This window comes from Trichosurus vulpecula, chromosome 1, assembly GCF_011100635.1.
Source record: "Trichosurus vulpecula isolate mTriVul1 chromosome 1, mTriVul1.pri, whole genome shotgun sequence".
Lineage (NCBI taxonomy): Eukaryota > Metazoa > Chordata > Mammalia > Diprotodontia > Phalangeridae > Trichosurus > Trichosurus vulpecula.
This window is the reverse complement of record NC_050573.1, coordinates 343,221,964-343,230,060: the sequence shown is the minus strand read 5'-3', so window position 1 is coordinate 343,230,060 and position 8,097 is coordinate 343,221,964.

Below are 8,097 nucleotides of genomic sequence, written 5' to 3'. Positions count from 1 at the left end.
ACGACAAAGAACCATCTTTATAAGGATTTTAAAAGTTGTATAGATAATATTTTCTATTTTTTGTTATATTTTTACTTGTTTTACACCTGATTTCCTTAAGTAAAAGCTATACCAACTTATAAAGTTACCATAGTAAAATGTTCGTAACTACTTTGGTATATGCCTCTAAATTTGATTGCACGATCCATGCTTGCTTAGTTCATTGAATTGAACATGATCACCTTATAAAATCAGCCCTAGTGCCTACATGTATAGTGATATATTTAAGGTATACATTTATAAATTATCACAGGCCAAGTTATATACAACCTGGTGCAGGGATATTTAAAATAATGCATTTTTAAAATCACTTTTTGGAAGAATAAAAGAATTAAACAAACAATAACAAGTAAATAAATGTTCCCTTATGTGTTAGTAGGTAGAAATGGCTCATGAATTTTTATCCCTGGGTCAGAAGTAATTAAAAAGTAAATCATAATCTTGTTTTAGCCTTTAAAGTAATTATAGAAAAGTCCTATATGTTAATATATGTATATACTTACATATATATACATATTTATGATAGGGTTACATATAATACTGTTTTACCCTTACCAAAAAAAAATATTACTGTTCTTTCTGGCTCTAATTCTCTGTGGTGGAAAGTACTGAGTATCATTGAAATAAATAAAATGAAAAGGGCAGATTTTTAGGAACAGAAGATGAGGAAGATCTCATATTATTTGATATATACAATTACTAAAGGTGTAAATTAGCTGTTAATTAGGCAACACATATTCAAAATGTCCACTGAATTCAGGGGTATCAAATTCAAACAGAAATAGGGGACAATCTTTGCTGGCCACATATTGACTTAGTTTTAGAATGTGGTGCTATTTTTTTCTGCTTGTTATTTATTTTGCCAAATATTTCCCAAATACAATTTAATCTGGTTCCCAGCTGCATTCAGCAGTGTTGAGGCCTGCATGGGGCCTGAGTAATATGTTTGAAACCTCTGATCTAAATTCATCAAGATGATTTTAGGCTGAACTGTTACTCCTCTGATTTCTTTACTTGTTCGTAGAATTATGGAGTTTGAAAGCTTGAAAGGATCATGCAGTTAAATCTCCTCAATTTAAATAAGGGGAAACTTAAAGGGTGGAAGGGAGAGAGAACATTTTTTCATTGCTTACTGTCTGCCAGAGTTAAACCCTGAGGATAAAGGTAAGCAAAACAGTTTCTTCCCTCAAGAACTTGATGTTCCGTTGGGAGAAATAGCACACAAAGTTGTGTTAGAAGGGAGTGGGCAAGAGGGCAACCACTTGGGCCATTATGAGGAGACTGGAAGGGGCAAGGAGGCATGGACTCAGCAAGATAAGAGGACAGCTCATCTAGCAGAACCAGGGCATCCAGGGAGGGAGAAGGAAGTGACTAGGCCACACACAGCCAGTGAATAACCTAGCCAGAACTAGAATGGGGTCTCTGGATACCCAAATCAGTGTCTTTTCCAACCAATCCACCTTTCTAACCACTTTTATTTGTGAACTACTAAGGTTTTATATATAGGAGAAACATAAATTTGAGATAACTAAATTCAGTTTTTTTAGATGGCTTCTCAAAAAGCAATTCTCCATGGGGGTGGTGGTGGTGGTAGCTGTGGTTTATCTATTGGAAGCAAACAAGTTGAAAGAAATTACTTTGTATGAAAGACTGTGGCATAATTATATTTTATGGAAAGGCAAATCCTGGAGATAGGAACATGTAAAAATGCATTTTATTTATATTTTAAATCTAACTCAACCATGATTTTATCATCTAAACTAGATCAAGATATTTGAATTTTTAAAATCTCAATTAAATTAAATTTAAAAAATTCTTCATAATTTGGAAAATACCCTAAACATTCTAAAATTATAACATTATAGGTCATAAGACATTTAAAATCATTGTCATCACCTTTGGATAGTCCTATAATGATAATATTGCACAATTATAAAATATGTGCCTATAAAGCAAAAACACACCATCTACATATTTAGAAATGTTTGTCCCCAATTTGAATAAATTTATTAATATTTTCTATTTCTCACATCATTATGGTATCCCTTGAATGCTTCCCCCTTTCCCCTCCCAGAGAGCTCTCCCATATGACAAATAATACATTTTTAGAGAAGAAAAAAAAAGTCAGCACCACATTGATAAAGTTTGAAAACACATGCTATGTCTGACACCTGAGAACATCTCACCTCCATGAATAGTTTAGGTTTGGGATGTTTTCTCATATCCCTTCATTTAAGTCCCATTTGAGCTTTATAATTTTGTTCAATTTACTTTTAATTTTTTGGTGTGTTTTTCACTCCCAATTTTTTCTTTGAGAAAGTGATTTTTTAAATACTACAAAAATACAGTTCAAAGCATAGAAATGTCTCCTTTTTTCATTTGTTTTTACTTTCAGCATTTTGGAAAATAACAGATCTAAAGCTGGTCATTTTAACTAAGATCAAGGGATGATTTCATTATTTACTTCTTTGTTATTTTCAGATTTTCCAATCTGCTTCTCTAACAAATAGTATAAATGATTTAGATAAACATAATTTCCTTTCATTTAATGTTTTCCAAATGAGTTGTAGAGTAGCTATTAGTTCTAGATATTCAAAAGGAATAGCTATCAGTGTTACTGGGGAATGCTAAAGAAATAAAATTAAGTCCCCTATAATTTCACTCTCACCTCAATTGGGTTTTCACAGGTATTAAACAATTTTTGTGGATTCTCTGTTACATCTCCACATAGTCCATTTTAAACTTTTCCTACAGTTCTAAAGTCTCAACCTTACGTATGCCTAATTCATTCTCAACAGGTGATATGGTGAACGAAGGAGATTTAAACAAGTCCCTCCTACTGTCCCAGATTTCTCAATTTTCCTCCTCCATCCTAATTATTTTTTTAGTATCTTCAGATTTTTTAGTAAAATGTGATATATCTTTATACAACTTTACAGCCACCATTTTATAGCACTTTAAGGTTTGCAAGTCACATTATAAATCTTATATCATTTTATCCTCACAACAACCCTGGAAGATAGGAGTTGCTATTCCCATTTTACAGAAGAAGAAACTGAGGCAGAGGAGAAGTGCTTTGTCCAGGGCCACTCAGCTATTAAGCACCAGAGGCCTGATTTAATGAACTCTGATTTTAGTGACTTCAGGGGCCAATGCTTTAAGCACTGCACCAGCCAGCCAACGAAGAGTAAGAAGACTTGAGTCAAAGTCCTGTTCTTGCCACTCACTACCTGCAGGACCATAGGAAACATATTTAACTTTGTAGTAGAGGGAATAGTACTGGATGAGGCAACTCTTTGATAGGTAATCCTTCTTCTGTGTCTTTCTTACTTTCCTTCTTTTCTTCTTTCTTCTCCTTCTCTTCCTTTACTTTGACAGTTCTGCTCTCTCATCACTGTGGGTACTCCCTACCATGGTGCAGAACACAGCAAGTCTATACTTTCTTATCCTGTGAAACTTGCTTCAGATCCTCCCATAAATTAGCCACAAGAAACTGATACCTTCACCCTATTTTTACCAAGTAGAAACAAGGAAGCCATCTTTCCCTTTTGTAAACTTCCAGAGCACTTTATTTGTATTTCTCTTTATGTCATTATATTCAAGGCCCTGTGGTCAGGGGGACTAAAAAGGGGGAATTAGAAAGTGTCTGAGGAGCACATATATCATGTACTGACAGTGGCACTGTATGGCATTGCATAAATCCCAATTTTACAAATTACTGTTTTACTTCTCAGACATACAAAGTGGGAAAATATATAGCAGCCTATGAACTAAAAAGTATCTGAAGATACTGCAATGATATTAGGAAATTTGAAATGGAAGTACCCAGTCAAATGTCATAGGGAGAATAAAAAACAAACCCAAACAGGCTACTCGGGTTTGCTCTGCCCATTTTTAAGACAGAAAGTCCATGGGCAAATAAAAGCAACACAGTGGACCAGAATTCACTAACCTATCCAAACATAGTTGGTCATTGTTTCTGAGAATGGAAGCAAAATTAATCAGGAACGGGAAAATTCAAATGACTAGATAAATAAATTTCTTTCTGTACCCACCAAATCTACTGCCATTAATAGCTGGTTCCCTGTTTGATGGTGATGATCCTGGATTCCTTAAGGTACAAGCTCTGACTGCTCCTACCTAGCTTGAAATACTTTTGAATAGAATCTTTGTGCCAGACTAGATATCTATCTTTTGCATATCAGCACGGTTAAGAGGCTCACATCATGAAGTTGGACATAGGAGTGGTGAATTTTTTAGGCCCAGTGGCTCACAATGACCACTTACTAAGCTGTAGCAGATTGTGGAAGGAATATCGTTACCACCAAAATCACTGATCCTTGAGGAAAAATTATGAAAGTACTAGGTAGAAGCAATTAAACATAATTCTGTCCTCCTGAAGCATGTTTCTAAATCTAAGGAGACTGCCATTTCCTGAAAAAAAAAAGCTTCTACCTTAGAATTCTTTAGATAAGACCTAGAGTCTATTTCCTCTCATTCACCCCACCCCCCTACCCTCATGAAATTTGGGGAATTAAAAAAAATCTTTAAAAAGTTTTGCCTCAGATAGAGTGAACCAAAAGTCAAAAGAGATTGGTGCCAAAATGGCCAAAGAGCAAAAAACTAAAGAAAACAAAATTTTTAGTAAGGAACATGTCATTTGTTAACTAACCTGCCATATGTGTTCACAACACACAGTAGAAAGGAAGTTGGGTTTGAATCCTTGCTTTGATATTTACTGCTTTTATGATATTAAGTTACAAAGATCCATTGTAGTGTGATGGATTGAGAGCTGGTCTTAGAAACAGGAAGACCTGAGTTTAAGTCACCTCTCTCATATACTCTGGCTATGTGACCCTGGGCAAGTCATTTAACCTCAGGTTTTAGAGCAGATATGCCACATACTCCTGAGCCAGACTATAATATAATTAGGAAATGTTTAATAAAATAAATAAAACTACAATAACAAGACATAGGTAATGTGAATATGTGGTTTTCTAAGTCAACATGTGGCTTGCAAAGATTCTTACTTATAGTTTAGCTTTCTGTTTGAGTTTGACACCACTGCTCTGTACAACTAAGACTCTTAAGCTTCAGAGAGAGGATACGAACATGAATTGGGATACAGGGAATTTAGTCCTCATGGAGTTCCTTATCCCAGTGAAATCACAAGGCTAGTACCTGTCTCTATAATTTTGGATATGTCACAAACTTTTGGAGCTTCAGGTTCCTCATCTGTAAAATGAAGGGGTTAGATTTGGCAATCTCTAAGGGCCCTTTCATCTCTAAATCTATGATCCCATGTGAAATGCCCAGAGAGATTTAGAACTAATGAAAATTCCTGCTTCAAAGACCATATCCTATATAGTGAAATTCTCTTTGTAGTTTTTTGATGTGTTTTTATTCTTATTCTGTCTGACCCTTCCAGGGCAATGGTGTGGTTGTAAAATCCTCCAGGGGCTATAACTAAGAGCTGTCTATGGAGTCTGATGAGATATAACGTTAAAGGTTATAGTGATAAGGGGATATGAGTTAGCATATATAAAGCTGAGAATTATTTATTTCTAGGCAGACAACTTTTGTGGGCCAGAAGCAGGAAACCTGAAGGAACTGGGCATGTTTATCCCAAAGCAAAGAGGACTCAAGGGCCACAGTATTGCTATTATTGGGTATTTGAAGGAATGTCATACAGAAGCAGGGTCAGATTTGTTTGATTTGTCTCAGTAAGGCAGAACCAGAATCTATGGGTAGAAGTTGCCAGGAGGCAAACTTAATCTAGCTGTAGGTAAAAACATATTAGCAGATGGAGCTGTCTGAAAGTGGAATGGGCTGATTCAGGAAGTGGTCAGGTCACCCTCATTGGAGGTCTTCAGGCAGAGGCTTGTTCTAGTGAGGATTCCTTTCATGTATGGGTTGTGCTGGATGGAGCCCTTAATGCCATCTATCACTTCAATTCTGTGATTGTGGATTCAGAGGAAGAAACTAGGGGGTGGAAAAGTGGTAGCATCAGTATTCAAAGGACAAAGTAGGTAAACGGAGTCAATGGTCTGGCAAGAGTGAAGGAAATCAGATGTACAAACAGGCTTGAGGTCATTCAAAAGGAATACAAACTTATCAATTTGATGTTTTTGGCAGAGGCAGTGATAAGTTTCTTTGGAGACCTAGTCTTGCCATTAGTTCGTTCCCTTGGAGTAGCATGAGTTCAGGTGTGGACAGCTCCCTGAGGACACTATTGTGGTTTTTTTGTTTTTTTGTTTTTAGCTCTGCTGAAGGGGCTCTCTCTTGTGCTCAGTTTTCCATAGAAATTTTATTGAACATGCCCTTTACACTTATCATGTTCAGTTTTATATCATAGCTATTTGTGTAACTGCCATTTCACCAATTACAGGTTAATCTCCTAGAGGGAAAGGGCTCTTCTTTATTTCATCTTTGCAACAGTGGCATTTAATATGAAGCCTTGCACACAGCAGGTGCTTAATAATTTTTTGAATTGAATTAAATAGAATTGGTAGCACCAGGGAGCCAAATGCCATCCTCTCTAAAGGGGAAGGGAAAGAAGAGGCCACCTTACTTCAATTCTCCTTTCCTTCCTCCTTCCTCTTTCTTAATCTTTTTTGTTGTCTTTTTCATTTCACCCTCCCTTCTCATTTTATTATTCTTCCTCCTTTTTTAACCCTTACTGAGAGTTGAAAAAAACATAACTCCAAATATCTGGACTGAATTCTTGTGTCTCTAATATTATATCTACCTATGGTAACAAAACTTCTGACAACAAAGTTTGGCATTGGAATGCACCATCTTTACTAATACTTTTTTTTTCTAATTTGTTGGCTTATGGTCTCAGGACATGGGAGACTTGTTATTTGTAGTTAAAATGACATCTCACCTTGGATCTTCTTCACAGTTGCCATTTGGGAATCATGTTTAATTTATAAATGAAATACTTCTGTTAGCGATCTATGTGAAGGAAAGGTGCTACAGAAACTGTAAGAAACTCATACATGCTGAAAATTAGATGCTTAGATTATGTATTCAGTAGGTATTGACCAACATGATAAATAGCAATATGGGAAGCAAAAATAAACCTGCTACTGTTCTGTGGGCTTATAATATTTGTATACCTGAAATGTCCTTCCGGAGCACAAAACTTCAATGTACCATCATTTAAAAAAATAAGTTCAGAAATTAGTGCCTGTGTAGATCATTGAACAAAGGCATTTTTATACATCCTTTCTCATATCAATTCATAATTGTAAAAGTACATTCAGTGATTGGATTGAGATTGGTGACTTTACCCATATAGGGAATTTGCATATGAGGAAACTCCTTCTATCAATGCGAGTTTACATCTCTGCAACTTATATTTGTAGAGACTTAGTGACTTTCCCAGAGTCACAGTGACATTGTGTCAATGGCAGGACTTGAACCCAGGTTTTCCTGGTTCTGAGGCCGGCTCTCTGTCTATTATACCATATGACCTTTCAAAATTTGATTACATTTGGCAAATTTATAGTTTGTAGTTCAAATAAGTAGATAAATGAGCTAGAAACAAATTTAATACTTAAAACTTACAAGGTGATGTTATGTTTCATTGATTTATACATAGTAATGAATCACTGTAATATCCTTTATGATAGGTAATTAATATCTCTCATATGCAAACTGAGCAATTGGGGCAGACATTTCAAGTGACATGAAACACAAGAAACCCCAGAATTAAAACTAGTTATATACATATATGCATATATGTATATTTCCCTTTTCTTAGACATCCTTTTTTAAAAATAATTTTACAGCCAATCCTAATAGCATTCTTGTTGTTCTTCACTCTTTCTCAAGGCACAGAGAGTGGGATTTCTCAGAGTGAAGGAGATATGGAAGATTATTATAATCTGGATGTTATTTAAACCTTAACAACTCATTTGCTATATCCTAAAAAGCATGCAACTTATTAACTTTTTTTAGCCTGTCACTTCCAAATTTGGGAGCTCTAAGTATTTTATAAGTTTTTATAATCCATTCATTCTTCAAACACCTCTGAGAGTTTTGTAGGGATGA